The following is an 18,357-nucleotide window of genomic DNA, read 5'->3' as shown; positions in this document are numbered from 1 at the left end:
AGGAGTGAAAAACTCTGAATGTTGTGTTCTCTGTCATAGCTGATCAATAAATGTCTGCTGATTTCATAAATAAGCATCCTTTTCCTGGCTTCTCAATTTTAAAGCCAAAAAGCCTTTCAATGTTTTTTAAAGGAACTCTCCTCTTTTTGGTGACAGTTATAAAGTGAAAGCATTTTGTAATCCTTACCCAACTCTCATTGCTTGTAAATCCTCTTCCATATAAAATTATTACTTAATATACTCATATCTTACAAAAACTATCTCAGTCTGTTTCACCACTTACTCAAACACTTTCTTACAATGTTTATCAGCATATTTCTCCTAGCCATTTTTAATGTGCTACTTTTAGGGTATTCAGCTACTTTGTTCACCATTTTTAAACATTCTAGCTTCCGCCAAAGAACAATATGTTTTTAGAATGCTGGCTCTTTATTATTATATGAAATTTCAGGTGAGTTTGCTGGTGGAAACCTACTACTCACATGCCTTTCTCTCCAGGGTATAGGACAATGGTGTTTACAAGTAAAGAATTGATGCCAAATGGGCCTTTTGGTATAAGATTTATTCACACTATCTATAGACTCTATTATGTTGGTCTCTTTAGCAACAACTAGATGGGGGAATGTGATGGAGCTTCCACCCAAGGTTGAATTTAGCTGACAAATAGCACTGGGATTTACCCATCCAATCATGGTGGAGAAGCTGGAGAAGGTGACCCTGAAAACACACCCTACTTATTCTGCCTGCTGTGGAGAGAACCCAGTGGCCCCATTGGCTGAATATACTGTAAGTGTGCTGTGTATGAATAATGACCTTTATTACCTTAACTCTGTCCATAGGGAAATGTGGCCCACATCAGTGCCACTCCACACATTGTTGTACATAGTTAATTCCATTCCCCAGGGTTGGGTAGTGCTCTGCCTTCAAGGTGTATGACCAATCTTAAACAATATGGTAATTACTTAAGAATAACAAGGAAGCCACCTCAAGAACACAATTTTATGTCAAAAGATTTATTTTACCATAGTTAAATGGTTAATAGGGTTATTCATACCAATAAATTTGTGCCAATAAATTAGAAATTTTGGTGAAATAGGTGGTTCCTAGAAAAACACAATTTAGCAAAGGTGACACAGGATAAATAAACATCTGAATAGTCCTAGATCTATTTAAAATATTGAGTTCATAATTTAAAACCTTTGTTCCAAGAGAACCCCAGACCCAGATGGTATATCAATACATTCTTGCAAACATTTAAAGGAAAATATAGCATCAATTCATACATACCAAAACCATCTAAATAAGAGAAAAAAGAAAATACATCCCAATTTGTTTTATGAGGCCTGTACTTCCCCAAACCAGACAAGAACATTATAGGAAAGGGCAATTATAAGCCTCTGTCTTTTATGAACATGTATGCAAATATCCTAAACAAGATATAAGCACACCAAATGCAGCAATATAAAATCAGCATGGACTTTCAGTATTAAGTAGTGCTTATTCAAAGAATGCAAGATTGGTTTAACAGTTGACAGTCAATTAATTTAATTCACTGCATTAACAGAATGAGGGAAGAATCATAAGATTGTTTCAATGTGGTAGAAAAAATGATAAAGTTTTACTCCCATTTGTTATAAGCTTATGTCATAAAATTGGAATAGAACTTCTTTAATTGGATATTTAAAAATAAACTAGCACATAGGTATTTAAAAATAAACTAGAACAAATATCAGACTTACTATTGAAATATTGAAAATTTAGCAAATTAGAAATGAGTCAAGGATATCTTCTATCACCATTTATTTTCAATGTTAAAAGCTCTGTTTAGGGCCATGAAGAAAGAAAAATAAATAAAAGTTATAAAGATGGGAAACCAAAAATACATTTTCATTTTTTTCATAGGCAACTTCAGTTTTACCTGGAAAATCCAAAAGAACCCAGTGATTAATTATTAGAATGAGTTTAGCCATCTTCTGGATACAAGATTAATAAACAAGCATCAATAATATGAACATATTAAAGGGCTATTACAACTGCATCAACCAATTAAACAATTACTCTACACAGCAAGATGGATAAATTTTATCAACATAATTTGATCAAAAAGTTCCAGACAGGAAATGGTTTAATATTATTTGATTCAATTTGTAAAACATTCAAAAACTTGTAAAACATTCAAAAACATGCAAAACCAGTATATGTTGTTGCAAGTCAGGATAGTGGTTATATCTGGACAGGAAGTGAAGAGATACCTACAGAGGGGATAGAGGAGGCTTTGGTGATGCTGGTATCACTTTCTGGTTCTGGGTGATTGATACCCATGCATGAGATTTGGAAATCTCCTCCATTTGAGCATTTATGATTTGGGCAGTTTCCTGTGTTTGTGTTAAAATTCAGATAAAAATTTTCTTAAAAAAAATTTGTATAATCTCTCTCTCTGTTTCTCTCTCTCTCTGCCCTTTCATTCCTACCCTTAATTCTTAACTTTTCTCTCTACTTAGGCCCATGATCACCACTTTCCTATCTCAATATATTACCCAAAGCTACTCTGTTAAACCAAAAATCAGATCACTTTTCTCCATTGTTCAAACAACTTAGTAATTTCCCATGTCACTTCTTATTCTTATTATGAGGCAAAAGGCCCTCCATGGTCTACCCCCATGTGTCCCATCCTCATCTCTTTGGACACTGGTCTTGTAACTGTTCCTCAAACCCTTTTAACATCCCTCCACCAGTGGTCTCAATCCCCAGACAGCTCAGCATCCATTCCTCCCCACTTCTGGTTCTTTATTTAAATTTCACCTTTTCAGTGAGGTCCCACTAAAGTTCAACACTATGGTGTGAACACCATATATACTGCCCCAAATTTCCTAACACGCTCTTCACTTCTATTTTCCTTTAGCACTCATCACCTGGTAATCCAGTATCCAAAATTTACAGTGTTAATTTTGGTCTATCCTATAGGAATGCAAACTCTATGAAGACAGGGATTTTTTTTCCCTGTGATTTTGCTGTATCTGCAATGCATCAGATATAAAAATGCTTAAAAAGCATTAGTTGAATGAATGAAGGAGCAAAACAAAAGACTAGACATGGGCTAATGCTGGGTGTTCAGATGATCACTTGCAGATGTTCAGACAAAACACCTTATATGCTGCCTCAGGTTAGAAGAATTTTAGTTACATAGGCGGGGATAAAACCTTAACTGAATCATTTGTATACTTTTTTACTGTTAAAGGTAAAAAAAAATGAAATGTTTTGTCCACAGCTTGTAACTTTATTAGCTACAAAGGAGCCTCCTGAAGAGAAATTCAATGGCTTAATTTCACCTTTTAATAATAAAAATGGGGATAATATACAACTTCTAGTTAATCTGGGATTCTAATCTGCTGAACTCATTTTGAACTTTAAATGAAAATACTCACCAAAAAAAAAAAAAAAAAAAAACTAGCAAAATTGCCTGACCTTAGAAGTCTGCCTATTCTTGGAGCTAAATACTCTTTTTCACACATATGAAAAAATCCCAAAATAATTGAATTACTAGAGGGATTTTTTTAGTATTAAAATGATATTTTTCGAGACTCCAAAATACCATTTCGAACAGAATTGATAATATAGCTTGAAAAATTCTTTGCTAAGCAGAATCTTTAAAGAGTGGTAATTTGGATAGGACTGAAGCAGAATTAAGTCACAACAGGAGTTAGGGAAAAAGAGCCAAAAGCCAAATAACATGAGCTTTAGTGGAATTTGGTAAGGGAGTAGCTGAGAAGCTTGTCTGATTCATTTCCAGTTATAAAAAGAATTTTTGCATCGCCCTTTCATGGAGATTTAACTTCAAAGAGTTTATTAGCAACTGTCCCTGGGAAGGTGCAGGAGAGACCCCTTGTTCACACTGTAGTTTTCAAGAGCATGAACTCCTCACTATTTCATACCAATTAATTAGATTGTTAAAACAGGATCTTGGCCTTTGTATGAATATTTTAAATGTAAAACATTCTTTAGAGCATTTTTCAATCCAAGCTACCAAGATGCACACTTGGGGAGTTTAAAAAAAAAATAGCTGATTGCCAGCTTTCTACCTCTTTATACTGATTTTATATTTTCCAGGAGTAGGGCCTAGGTATTAGAATTGTTCTCAGTTCTTTTAACATTTTGAAACTACAGTGCTGTTTCTATTTATTTAATTATTTTTATGTTCAGACTTCTGAGTTCTTCAACGTTTAAAGAAGCACCAAGAATTGAAATCCACTGCCTTGATGGGAGCTGTGATTTCATTTCTGAATAAAATATTTGAAACTCTTTGATGGTTAATGCCAATTGTGATTAATGCACCTGTATGTATAAAGGATAAAATGGGATAATAAATCTGTTACATTTTAATACAAAATTTGAAAGAATCTAATGTTTTCTCAAACATGTTAGTTTTTATATATAAATAGATAGTTTCTGTTTACTGATTCTTCCATGTAATTATCCACTACAGCAGTAGATAAGAATTCTTTCAAGGAGAACGTGAGGATGATTTGCTTTTTGTAACAGTTTAAACGTTTCCTTTTCTTGTCTATCATTATGCATTCTTACTTAGCAATGGAATGATTTTATTTACAAGAAACGTAACTCAAGTCTTTTCCTAGAATTATTACAAAAGATTAGGACTAGAATTTAATAAAAAACAAATTGACTGCATGGCACAGAAAAGCTACCATTAGTGACCATCTAGTAAGCTTGTTTTCATCAGAAATGCAGGATGAAACTGAAGACATATGTGAGGAAATGCGGTCATTCTTAGTGGTGTCAATTACAACTACTCGAGTACCCAAGGCTCTGCCCTCTTGAATCATTCCCAGTAAAACGGTTTCATCCTTGTTATTAAATTTCTCATCATGAACACATTACTCAGGGCAAATCTTTCTCTGGAGCCAATGGAAAAATTTTCTGAATAAGAGTCTTAACACCTTTCCATGACATTAGACTCTCTTTTGGAAACTCCTTATATTTCATATCCCTTTCATGTCATAACTCCTCAATGCCAACTCATGGGCCACATAGTTAATTAAGGTTCTGAACGTGATGTACTCCTCTGTTCATTGGCACACATGCTTATTCCTCACCTTGTGGTATGCTTTTGCATTACGAATTTAGTTTCAATCTTTGCTTTGTCTTTGGACATATAATTACTGTCTAAACTTTCATGAGAGTGTAGATTGAATTTTCTATTTTTCTCTTCTGTGAAGGAAAGTTTGGTATGTAGAGCAGAATGCCATTGTTTAATCTGGAATTTGGCCAGAACTCTGGGACTTGTGACCTGGTTTGAATGAAGTGCTGAGGGATATTTTTTTTCTAATCACAGAGAGTCAAAGATGCCTTACATAACTCATGTAATATTCGTATAGTATTCTAGGGATCTAGCTTAGTGCTAACTTGAATGGGAAAATTTCAAAGACAAGGTTATACATATACTATTAGTGAACTTTGTTGTCTAAGTGTGATAATTTACTGTAGTTTATGAGATAATTCCTTCAGATCATATATCATAGGTGTCTGCAAGTAACTGAGTATTCTAGGAGAGTAAGCCTTCTTTTAAAACATATATTTACTGGCATCTACAGAATTAAAACAATTCAGTTATGACTGAAACTTATGATCATAAAAATAATACTATTGACAAGACAGTCTGTATTTTAGTGTGATCCAAGAATAATATTTATATTATTGTATACATTTACACAATCTGAATCTTTTCCCAACGTTAATTACCTGGACCAGATTGCTTCACAGGCAAATTCTATCAAACATTTAGAGAAGCTAACAGCTATCCTTCGCAAACCCTTCCAAAATATAGCAGAGGGAGGGAAACTCTCAAGTTCATTCTACGAAGTCAGCATCACCCTGATACCAAAACCAGACAAAGATGTCATGAAAAAAGAAAACTACAGTCCAATATCACTAATGAACATAGATGCAAAACTCCTCAACATAATACTAGCAACCAGAATCAAATAACACATTAAAAGGATCATACACCATGATCAATTGGGGTTTATCCCAGGAATGCAATGATTCTTCAATATACGCAAATCAATGTGATACACCATATCAAAAATTAAAGGAGAAAATCTATATGATCATCTCAATAGATGCAGAAAGAGCTTTTGACAAAATTCAACACCAATTTATGATAAAAATAATCCAGAAAGTAGGCATAGAGGGAACTTACCTCAACATAATAAAGGCCATATATGACAAACCCACAGGCAACATCATTCTCAATGGTGAAAAACTGAAACAATTTCCTCTAAAACAGGAACAAGACAAGGTTGTCCACTCTCACCACTATTATTCAACATAGTTTTGGAAGTTTTAGCCACAGCAATAAGAGAAGGAAAATAAATAAAATGAAGCTAAATCAGAAAAGAAGAAGTAATGCTGACACTGTTTGCAGATGACATGATACTATACATAGAGAATCCTAAAGATGCTGCCAGAAAACTACTAGAGCTAATCAATGAATTTGGTAAAGTAGCAGGATACAATTAATGCACAGCAATCTCTTACATTCCTTCACACTAATGATCAAATATCTGAAAGAGAAATTAAGAAAACATTCCCATTTACCATTGCAACAAAAATAATAAAATACCTAGGAATAAACCTACCTAAGGAGACAAAAGGCCTGAAGGCAGAAAACTATAAAACACTGATGAAATAAATTAAAGATGACACAAACTGATGGACAGATATACCATGTTCTTGGACTGGAAGAAACAACATTGTGAAAATGACTATATTACCCAAAGCAATCTATGGATTCAATGCAATTTCTATCAAACTACCACTGGCATTTTTCATAGAACTAGAAAAAAAATCACAATTTGTATTGAAACACAAAAGACCCCAAATAGAGAAAGCAATCTTGAGAAAGAAAAATGGACCTGGAGGAATCAGGCTCCTGACTTCAGACTATATTACAAAGATATAGTAATCAACACAGTATGGTACTGGCACACACACACACACACACACACACACACACAAACAGAAATATAGATCAATGGAACAGGATAGAAAGCCCAGAGATAAACCCACACACATATGGTCACCTTATCTTTGATAAAGGAGGCAAGAATATACAATGGAAAAAAGTATGTCACCTTATCTTTGATAAAGGAGGCAAGAATATACAATGGAAAAAAGACAGCCTCTTCCGTAAGTGGTGCTGGGAAAACTGGACATCTACATGTAAAAGAATGAAATTAGAATACTCCCTAACACCATACACAAAAATAAACTCAAAATGGATCAAAACCTAAATGTAAGGCCAGACCCTATAAAACTCTTAGAGGAAAACCTAGGTAGAACCCTCTATGACATAAATCACTGTAATATCCTTTTTGACCCACCTCCCAGATAAATGGAAATAAAAACAAATATAAACAAATGGGATCTAATGAAACTTAAAAGCTTTTGCATAGCACAGAAAACCATAAACAAGATGAAAACACAACCCTCAGAGTGGGAGAAAATATTTATAAATGAGGAAACTGACAAAGGATTCATCTCCAAAATATACAAGCAGCTCATGCATCTCCATATCAAAAAGACAAAAAACCCAATCCGAAAATGGGCAGAAGACCTAAATAGACATTTCTACAAAGAAGATGTACAGATTGCCAACAAACACATGAAAGGATGCTCAACTTCACTAATCATTAGAGAAATGCAAATCAAAACTCCAATGAGGTATCACCTCACCCCAGTCAGAATCGCCATCATCAAAAAATCTACAAACAATAAATGCTGGGATGAAGTTAGAGAGTGTCATGGACTTATAAATACTACCAAATGTAAAATAGATAGCTAGTGGGAAGCAGCCACATAGCACAGCAAGATCAGCTTGCTGCTTTCTGACCTCCTGGAGGGGTGGGATAGGGAGGGTGGGAAGGAGACACAAGAGGAAGGATATATGGGGATATACGTTATATGTGTAACTGATTCACTTTGTTTTAAAGCAGAAACTAACACACCATTGTAAAGCAATTATACTCCAATAAAGATGTTTAAAAAAATGCTAGAGAGTGTGTGGAGAAAACGGAACTCTCTTGCTCTGTTGGTGGGAATGTAAATGATACAGTCACTATGGAGAACAGTCTGGAGATTCCTTAAAAAACTAAAAATAGAACTACCATGTGACCCAGAAATCCCACTACTGGGCATATACCCTGAGAAAACCATAATTCATAAAGAGTAATGTACCACAATGTTCATTGCAGCTCTATTTACAATAGCCAGGGCATGGAAGAAACTTAAGTGTCGGACAGATGAATGGATAAAGATGTGGCACGTATATACAATGAGATATTACTCAGCCTCAAAAAGAAACAAAATTGAGTTCTTTGTAGGGAGGTGGATGTACCTAGAGTCTGTCATACAGAATTAAGTAAGACAGAAAGAGAAAAACAAATACTGTATGCTAACACATATATATGGAATATAAAAAAAAAAAAAAACCAAAAAAAAACACAAAGTTCTGAAGAACCTAGGAGCAGGACAGGAATAAAGATGCAGACATAGAGAATGGACTTGCAGACACGGGGAGGGGGAAGGGTAAGCTGGGATGAAGTGAGGGTGTGGCATGGGCTTATATATACTACCAAATGTAAAATAGATAGCTAGTGGGAAGCAGGTGTATAATACAGGAGGATCACCTCGGTGCTTTTGACCATCTAGAAGAGTGGGATAGGGAGAGTAGGAGGGAGATGCAAGAGGGACGAGATATGGGGATATATGTATACGTATAGCTGATTCACTTTTTATACAGCAGAAGCTAACACAACATTGTAAAGCAATTATACTCCAATAAAGATGTTAAAAATAAAATTGGATGATCTGGGTTGATGAGTATGACTTTTCGGACTCCAAAGTCTATGCATATTTCACAATGAGGTTCTCCCACTATGTCTTGTGTCCTGTATCTCACATTTCCAAGGGAGACTAAACATTGAGTGTAAAACTTCTTCTAATACTATGAGCATAACATTATTTAGTTAAATACTGTTTATAGACCATATAATCCATAGTGGAGTGTCCATACTGATAAACATCTTGAAAATATGTTACTATCATTTTCTAAACAAACTTTTAACTTCATTTTTTTCATGACTTTTGAATTCCTTATTAAATACTCAAGGAATCAGCCCTCTAAAGGAATTAACTTCCGTTGTTTGTGAATGTAGACAGTATATTATTACCAACAGAATATAAAAAGAACTGTAAGAAATGGTCAGTTTAATGATTTTGGAATTTAATATGCTTCTAAGAAAGCTATCTATCATTTGACAGATATTGTCTTCTGGATCGAACTTTCCAGTAAGAAATTATCTGTTTAAAGTGCAGGAACATTAATTTTAAATGCTAGTATACCAAAGCAACACCTGCAGGTAATTGAACTGTACAGTAAGATTAATGGCAAAGTAACCTATTATGGAAAAAAAAATTGATCATTTTTCTCTGAAACATGGTATTTTTCTTCTGTTCTAATAGCAAACTTATGAGAGTTTCCATCCATAAAATATTCAAGATATGCCCTGTAGTTAAAGTTTTTAGTTGCTTAATGTACAAACAATATTCCTGGCACAATTTAATTCCTCTTTGTCCTCTTAAGCCTGACAGAACTATGACAGAGTGATTTTATCAATTATTTGATACACTTATTAAAATTATGTATTATACTTGTATGCTGACAATTGAATTTGGGTTTTGCTCTAAAGCAAGATATATAGATATAAGATATATAATTAAAGAATATATAATAATTAAAATATATAAAATTTTTAAGTATGTTAGTGTGCCATCCATTAGTAATTTTACCATTTCCTCTCTTTCACTTACTTCCTTTAGAGTCAATCTTGGTTTGCTTTATAATTAGATGAAAACTGTTACTTAACTTTTGCAATAGGTAAATCAAAATCAAAATTGAATTTGAACTCTGCCACTTGATCATTTGCTTTCAAAGTATATGGCTGTGGTCTCAACCAATGGCATGGAATTATACAATGGCATTAGAATGTCACATTCATCTCTTGTCAGCAAAATAAAGCACGGAGCTGTCTGTTCCAAAAGGCTAGAAAAGGGAAACATCAATAATATCCTTCACTGATTTGACTGCTGTAATCCTTGTCCTTATATTAAGATAACCGTATGTTTTTATCACTTTGGCCTTGCCTCTCCATATGTAATTGCCTTTACTTTAAGTCATATGCAAATGTTCTGCTCTGTTATATTTCAAGCCAACACTTTTTTTTAAACCACCAAAGAATGTAGCAAAAGTTGAATGATTCAGAATTCTATCAGAAAGTATAATGCACAATTTTTAAAGAAGACACTACTTTACAGGTACATTTTAGAAAAAACACAAGAGTTGAAATCATTTTAAAAGATGAAGCAAGTGAGTGCCTACAACAAATGCGACTTGGTGGAGGAACTGAAGTCACATGAGACAGTGATAAGGTTCCCTGGAAATCTGGAGGGCAGACGAGGAATCATGTGTAGTATGTGAATAGTTTAGATTGTAGTAAAGGAAATATTAATGAAATCTTGTGGAAGAATAAACATCTTGCTATGCAAAGTGAAGGGTATGATTGCTCCCATCCCTGTAAGATGGGGAAATGGAAAAATAGCTTTCTCTGGAGAAGGAAAAAAAAGTCTAATATTTATTGTTTACTAGATTGTTTACTATTGTTTCCTCTTTGACCAGCACATGCTCATGTCTGTGTTACAAGTGAATTTTTCATTTTTCATCTATTAACAAAACAATAAATTGGAAAAATGCTTTTTAAAAGCAGAATTATATTGTCTTAACCTTCTTTCATTCTGCTATCCTATTTTCTTTCTTGTAAACTTTCTCCTATTAGTGGTTTATTTCTACTAACAATATTTTGGCATTATTATTATTCCCTAACTCTTTAAAATCTGATTTCTCATCCATAACATTTAACGGAAATTACACTAACAAAAACCAGCAGTGGTTCTTGAATCCACTGATCCCACACCTACTTCAAACTCAGTAGACTAAGTTAAAGAATGCATTTGTGAATATCTTTGGCTCTATGAAATCACACTGTGCTTATTTAATTACTTCTCATTGTCCAGTTTGTATTTGACTCAGTTATGAGCTCATAATTCTGCTACTTCCAAAAGTCTGGTTAGTCCCACACTGATTTACTTTCTACCCTTAAAGAAATGCATGTGAAACTCACCACATCTGTTTCCAAGAATTTAAATGAACACCGCTACCTTCAAACTCACTGAAGCTGTGGTTTCATATTTCCCCCTACCTATGGAATATTCCACTGACATATTAATAAATATATTTTTATAAATATATTAATAAATGTATCTCTTTACTACCTTGAGCTCATTAAATCTGAATTGAATACCCTGCATTTCTCTTCCAAACCATTTATAATTCCAAATTTTACTATTTCTGATGATGTCACCACTATTTTTTCAATATCCATGTTTAAAAACCTTGGCATCATTTTGACCTCCTTATCTTTCTTCTCCATCCTCCAAAACCATCATACATTCCAGATGTGAAGACCATGTCCTCTTTATTCCATAATGAAAATCTGGATACTATTGATGGATAAAGAGTCTATTACATATGTGTAATTAATATTTATTTGTTTTATTTTTATTTCTATGACACTGCTTCATAATGGCCTTCTTCCATAAAGAAGCCAAGACTGCAGGCTTCAGCTGCAATTTTGAGGTTCTTTTCTGGTCCAATATTCCTTATATTTCCAGGCCGAGTTCCCTAGGTGTTGGGATCAATCCAAAATTCTTGGATTATATTAGCCTCTCATTGCACATAAAATCATGTCATTTTGAGAGGTGTGTGGTAAACAGGAGGGGGTTGTTGCCAAGCACATATTCCCAAGCAATTTCTTAAATGGCACAGATTAATTTCTACATTTGGGATATGGAAGTTGCCAAGTCAGCCTATGAGCATTCCAACTTCAATACCTGGTCTGGCTAATGTGTAAGAGTGTTACTATTTTTAAGGTAACAATGAAGGCGTGAGCAGTGTTAACTGCTCCTTACAGTTTTTCAAGATGGCAATAATGAGAACAGAGGTCAGTTTCTAGATTCTAGGACAATTTAGCAGGCAAACTTCAATAAGGATTTTTTCTCTCCACCACTACAGCCTCTGCTTTTACCTGAATTTCTATTCAGCTCTCTTCTGAATATTAATAGCAAGATTTCCAGAGGGAAATTTTTGCTCTGGACTGTTGGATTTGATATATATTTTTTCTTCTCAAGCTATTTAGATGTCATTTTTATCAATTTCAATCTCTATTTAACAATAGAAATTCTGACCTCACAATTTTCATGTGCCGTATTCTTTCAAATCTTCTTAAAACTGTCTTTCATTTAAGCATTGTAAGCTTTTCCACAGAGTAAAATATAATAAGTCAAATTTGGTTTAATATCCCCCATGGGAATTGGTGTGACTACAGCACTTAACAGCTAACAGAAAGCAAATGGTGTCAGAGATAAATGGACCTATCTACTAATTTAATTTTAGCTGAATTAAACTATAAATAAGATTGAGGTTTTCTTCTAAATTAGGAAAGGAATCAGGCAACTAAGATAAAGCTGGGTTTGAGAAAATGCAGGAAATGAGAAACAAATCTATTTCCATTCTTATTGTTATTTGAAACAATAAGTTCCTTCCTAGTTTGGACCTGTATCATTCTCCAAAAAAAAAAAAAAAGGCACAAAGCCCTTTTATATCAAAGAGTTTAAGACAAAGGCATAGCTCGCTTAAAATTTTTATGAATGTGTATTTACTTCCTGCCTGAAATCAGTTATTGAATGAGGAGTTGCTGGTAGAAAGCTGGGCCATTGGAACTAGAAGAGGCAAGAACTCTTAATTCCAACTTTTTCACGGACATTCTGTGTGGTCTCATGTGCAGAACCCATCCTGAATCTGCTTATCTACATCAGACAGGACTCACTTGTATCTGAAAAGCACTTGAGGGTGTAATACCCTACCTACCAGGGATATTATTTTCTAATTAACCATTTTTATTTTCTTTTCAATTCTCTTTTCTCATTTTCTCAATAAAGCAGTAATGCTCACAAAATGTGGAATCTAATTTTTTTAAATAATGTTTTATCATTAACCTACAGAGGAGAATATTTCTTCAAAACTATTTTAATATATGATGAAATCTCTTTAGAATCATTTTCTTTACTTTAATGTGACCTGATTCTTCTCTACAATAACAATTTGTCTCTTAAAATAACAATGGCACCAGAGAGATTCTTTCATAGGAGTAAACTCAGAAATAATTTCTGTATCTTTACTAGCTGGCTTTCCTTTTGAACTTTGTGCAGTCCTAAATGGCTCCTGTAGGAAATTATAAAAATAACTTAGGTCCTAATGAGAAAACAAGTCTCCAAAGCATTATTCAGAGATTGTCATCCCCTGAGTTGTGTTTATACATGACAGTGTTCTATTGTTTTATGTCATTATTCATGATCTCAAACTGTCTGTTCTAATTTCCAAGAAATGTTAAGTAAAAGGAGGGTTTCAAATTCAGGAAGAAGTTTTTCCCCTTTCACTGAGAATGGAGTTATAGCTGGAAACATTGTCGATTAGTTACATAACACTTGTTTACTTTTGAATTTCTATAAATGTTGCTGAGTATTCTTTGTTTTCAAAGATGAAAAGGTACGATTTGGGCAAAAGTTAGTCATAAGAAATTATCCTAATACAAATGAGAAACACATGAGAAATATTAAGTTTTCTTATTGGTTTCACATTAAATCTGTTGTTTTTAATACTATCTTTGCAAAGGGCATGCATCATTATATTGTACATATATGCTCAACTGAGTCTCTGAAAAAAGAAAAATAAGGTTGTATTATAATATGGGAAATGAAACTATATATTTTATTTTCTGATAAAGCAATTAAAGAGCATTCTAGATTCTCTTAAGAATATTACTCTTTTAATGCCAATTATTGCAGAAAAGTGTATCTGTATAATTTTGGCAGATATTAACATCAGACTGAAAAACATTGGAACGGTGCTAGTCAGCATCCTTTTTTTTTTTTTTTTGAAAGAATTTTAATGGGTAAAAACATACTTCAGTGAACATAGCTGTTCAATTTTACAAAATCTAAAGATTTGTTCTCTTGGTATTTTTTTGTCATTCTGGGCTGGTTTGTTATGCCAAAACCAATTTTCGTTACATGCATAGCCTTGGGGGTAAAGGTAAGGAAAGCATCTTATTGGATAGCCATTGGTATGCAAAGCTATCTGGTGGGATAATTTTACCTGTCCTCATGTCTAATTTGTCAAATCATTACATGGCCTCCAACATTCAGTGTACTGGAAGGAAAGGCAGTGTAGATAAACACATCAGCCTGCATAGATAGGTTTATACCCATCCTGAAATGTGCATTATCCAATCTTGGAGAAGTTAAGACTTATTTTAAACAGTATTCAAAGATCAGAGAAGTTTAGGATCTGGCATTGGCAGCCGGTCATTTCAGTAAAACTTGCACTCAGTATCAAACCCGTCTTGAATATTTCTGGCCACAGGATTCAAAGAAAAGAAAAAAATGTCACTGCTTTGTATAGTGTTTATTTATAATTTTTATCTGAATATAAAAAATATTTTAAAAAATCAAAAGAACTTAGTGTGTATTCACTAAAAATTTAACTTTCCTTCTTGTGGATAAAATAGGAAGTTCTTCTAGGGCTGCTTGAAACTTACCTGGCCAGACTTTTCACTCTCGTAAACCTTCCCCAAGTTTGTACCTGGGCCCATAGTCTTGACTCTATACCCTCCTTCTACATTTTCTGAAACTTTAGAAGTTTCCACCAAGACCCAGATCAAACGTCACTTCCTGTCTGCAGACTTTTCTGTCTCCGCAGGTAGTAAGTACTGTCCTCCTTTATTTTCCATCATTCGTTGCCAACATTTTATTTAACTTCTATGAAAATGCTTATGAAAATACTTATCTCTTTGAAAAAAGTTTATTTTGTCCACTATACTGTGGGCTTTTCAAGAACTATGACTGTGACATTTTTTTCTTTGCATCTCCAGACAGAAACTAGCAAAACACCTAAGGCATAAAATGTCAGTCATAAATGTTTGTGGATTAATATATGAATGAAAGAATTGTGAATGTAATTGTCTCACCTCTGGCAAAAACACATGGCTTCTACCTGGGGGGGATGTTTACATTTTCTATTCTGTTTTGTAGCCATACAAGGAAAAGATTCTTAGTAATGATATTAACAACAATGCTTTAGTCAGAATATGGCCTGCAATCCATTAAAGTAATTGAAGATCTTTGAAAATACTGTGTAAACAAAATACAGTCATAACCATGAACAACTTCAGTAGTAAGGTGGTGGCTGCCATAAGCTGCTCAGAGAGGAGCTGTTCATTCAGGAATTTTTGAAACAGTGGTGACCATGGAGATCACACTCTTTGTTAATCCTAATGGCACTGAAGCATTTCTATACTGATAGGTCATTTATGAAACAATGGTTCTTTAAGTTTACTTAAAACACTGTCTTCCTACTTCTATTTCTATTTCTGACTTGGTGATGGATGATTCATCAGCTTATATTAAGTCCAGGGATGACAATCAAATTGGGTGAAACTAATGTTAGGCTGTTACGTGTGACATGGCTGACATCTTATGTCCCCTTTTTCGTTTATAATAATGAAGTTCACATATAGCCATCACCCTTGTGACAATTCAACTTCTACTAATTTAAGAGAATGTTTCTGTCTTGCTCTTTGATCTTTGCTGCAGCTCTTTTGTCTCCTGTGCAGGGGCCATGTCTGCAGTGGCTGATGAATTGATGTTATACTTCCTGTCTCAATGACAATTGCTCTCTGAACTATCTTCCTTATTGTTACTTTGCTCACCAAATTGTAATTCTTAAAGTAGCTCACAACAAAGGAGCCATACTCTCCCAACTTCTCATGTTAAAATGTTATTCCTCTTTTATTTATCCTGTTCTGTCCATGTTGATAGTCTCACATGGACTACTTCATAATTTTGTTTCTAAAAGTTCTCTGTAATCAGAAATTAGCAGTGACCTTAAAGTGAGCTTGAAATTCTGACTTTTCCATCTCTCGTGGACTGAGTAGTTTTATTTATTTATGTAACTTTAGCAATTAGCACGAGTTCTGGCTTGTGTCCCTTGTGCAATAAGAGATTCTAAAATGAATATTTACTCTGTATTGTGAGTCTGATTCCACCTGAGCTTCCTAGTTCTTCTGGACCATTTATTTTTTATGTTTTATTTATTTATTTTTTTTTGCATTACGTGGGCCTCTCGCTGTTGTGGCCTCTCCTGTTGCGGAGCACAGGCTCCGGACGTGCAGGCTCAGTGGCCATGGCTCACAGGCCCAGCTCCTCCACGGCACGTGGGATCTTCCCGGACCAGGGCATGAACCCATGTCCCCTGCATCGGCAGGTGGACTCTCAACCACTGCACCACCAGGGAAGCCCTTCTGGACCATTTTTAACTCCAATACTTAATCCCACTCAGACTTCTACTTCCCTCCCCTTCAGTCACATCCTGACCTTTTTTCTATGCACCTCACAGTGTCAGTGTCCTTGGTCAGGTATGCAAAAGAGCAGCAAAGCTTTGAGAACGACACCTGATTTGTGGAAATGATGGGTACAATTCTAATTCTCTTCATCTCACTATGTTAACATTTCTTACCCAGTTTAGAGAGTTTGACATTACTTAGGATTGAAATAAATATCTATTTTATCAGATGTTATGTGTGTGCATGTGGTCTGCATACCAGCTGTTATTTACAAAGAAGTGTTTAGATCTGTTTAATCTTGCAATAAAAGATTGTAATGATGATGATTATCTGAATATTTACATTTATAAACCAAAAGACCAAATAAAACATTTACTATAGCCAAAAGACTCTAAGCAGTGACAGTACTTAATATAAATATATGATGAAAAAAATATCATGCCAATGTTGTCTTAGAGTTTTGATGGAGCAAAAATACTTATTTCCCTTTAAATAAATAGTGTACACTGAGTCAATGTCTGCCCTCTTGTCTTTCACATCATGTATTCATCCATCATTAACCATCAAGAGAGTTAGGCTTTCACTCCTGTATGTAAAGACTGTCCAAGAACCACTAGCAGATCAAGATGGCAAAAGTAGACACCTAAGACATGGTGCGCTGGGAGACATTGTTTCTATTCTGACTCTCCTCCCCAGCAGCCTGGATGATCTGAGACAGGTTGCCCACCTTTTGGTGTCTATATTCTATCATCTCTAAAAGGTGGAGCTTGGATTAAAAATCTATCAGGCCACTTACAAGTAACTAAATTTGTGAGTTTTTCCATTTATTTTGTTGGGGTAACATGAAGCTTAACCATTTTAAACTATATAGTTCAGTGATATTAAATATATCCACATTGTAGTGAACAAATCTCTAGGTTTTCTTTTTATCTTAAAAATCTGAAACTCTATACCCATTAACAATGACTCCTTTTTCCCTCCATCCCCCAGCCCCTGGTAATCATCATTATATTTTTCATCTCTATGAACTTATCTACTTTAGATATCTTATACAAGTGTAATCATTTAGTATTTGTCTATGTGTGACTGGCTTATTTCACTTATCATAAAGTCTTCAAGGTTTAACCACATTGTAACATCTGTCAGGATTTCCTTCCTTTTTAAGGCTGAATAACAGTTCATTGTATGAATATAACACATTTTCTTTACTCATTCATTTGTCGATGGACACTTTTGCTCCTTCCATCTCTTTCCAACTCTGCTATTGTGAAAAGTGTTGTTATGAACATAGGTGTGCAGATTTCCCTTCAAGATTTTGCTTTCAATTTTTTGGATATACACCCAGAAGTGGGATTTCTGGATAATATAATAGTACTACTTTTAATTTTTTGAGGAAACTCTATACTCTTTTCTATAGTAATTGCACCATTTTACAATCTCAAACAATGAATAATACTCACCAACACTTATTTTCTTTTTTTAATTTAAAATGTGAATGTTTTAATAGCAGCCATACTAATGGGTGCGAGATGATATTCTATTGTGATTTCAATTTGCATTTCTCTCTTAATTAGTGATCTAGAACATCTTTTCATATGCTTTTTGGACATGTAAATATTGTTTCGAGAAATTTTTATTTAAGTCCTTTGCCCAAATTAGGTTATTTGAATTTTGTGAAGTCATAAGTTTCTTTATATATTTGGGATATTAACCCCTTATCAAATATATGATTTGCAAATATTTTCTCCAGTTCCATAGATTGCCT

The sequence above is a fragment of the Mesoplodon mirus genome (assembly GCF_964341445.2).
Source record: "Mesoplodon mirus genome assembly, chromosome: 6".
Classification (NCBI taxonomy): domain Eukaryota; kingdom Metazoa; phylum Chordata; class Mammalia; order Artiodactyla; family Ziphiidae; genus Mesoplodon; species Mesoplodon mirus.
This window is presented reverse-complemented; position numbering follows the sequence as displayed.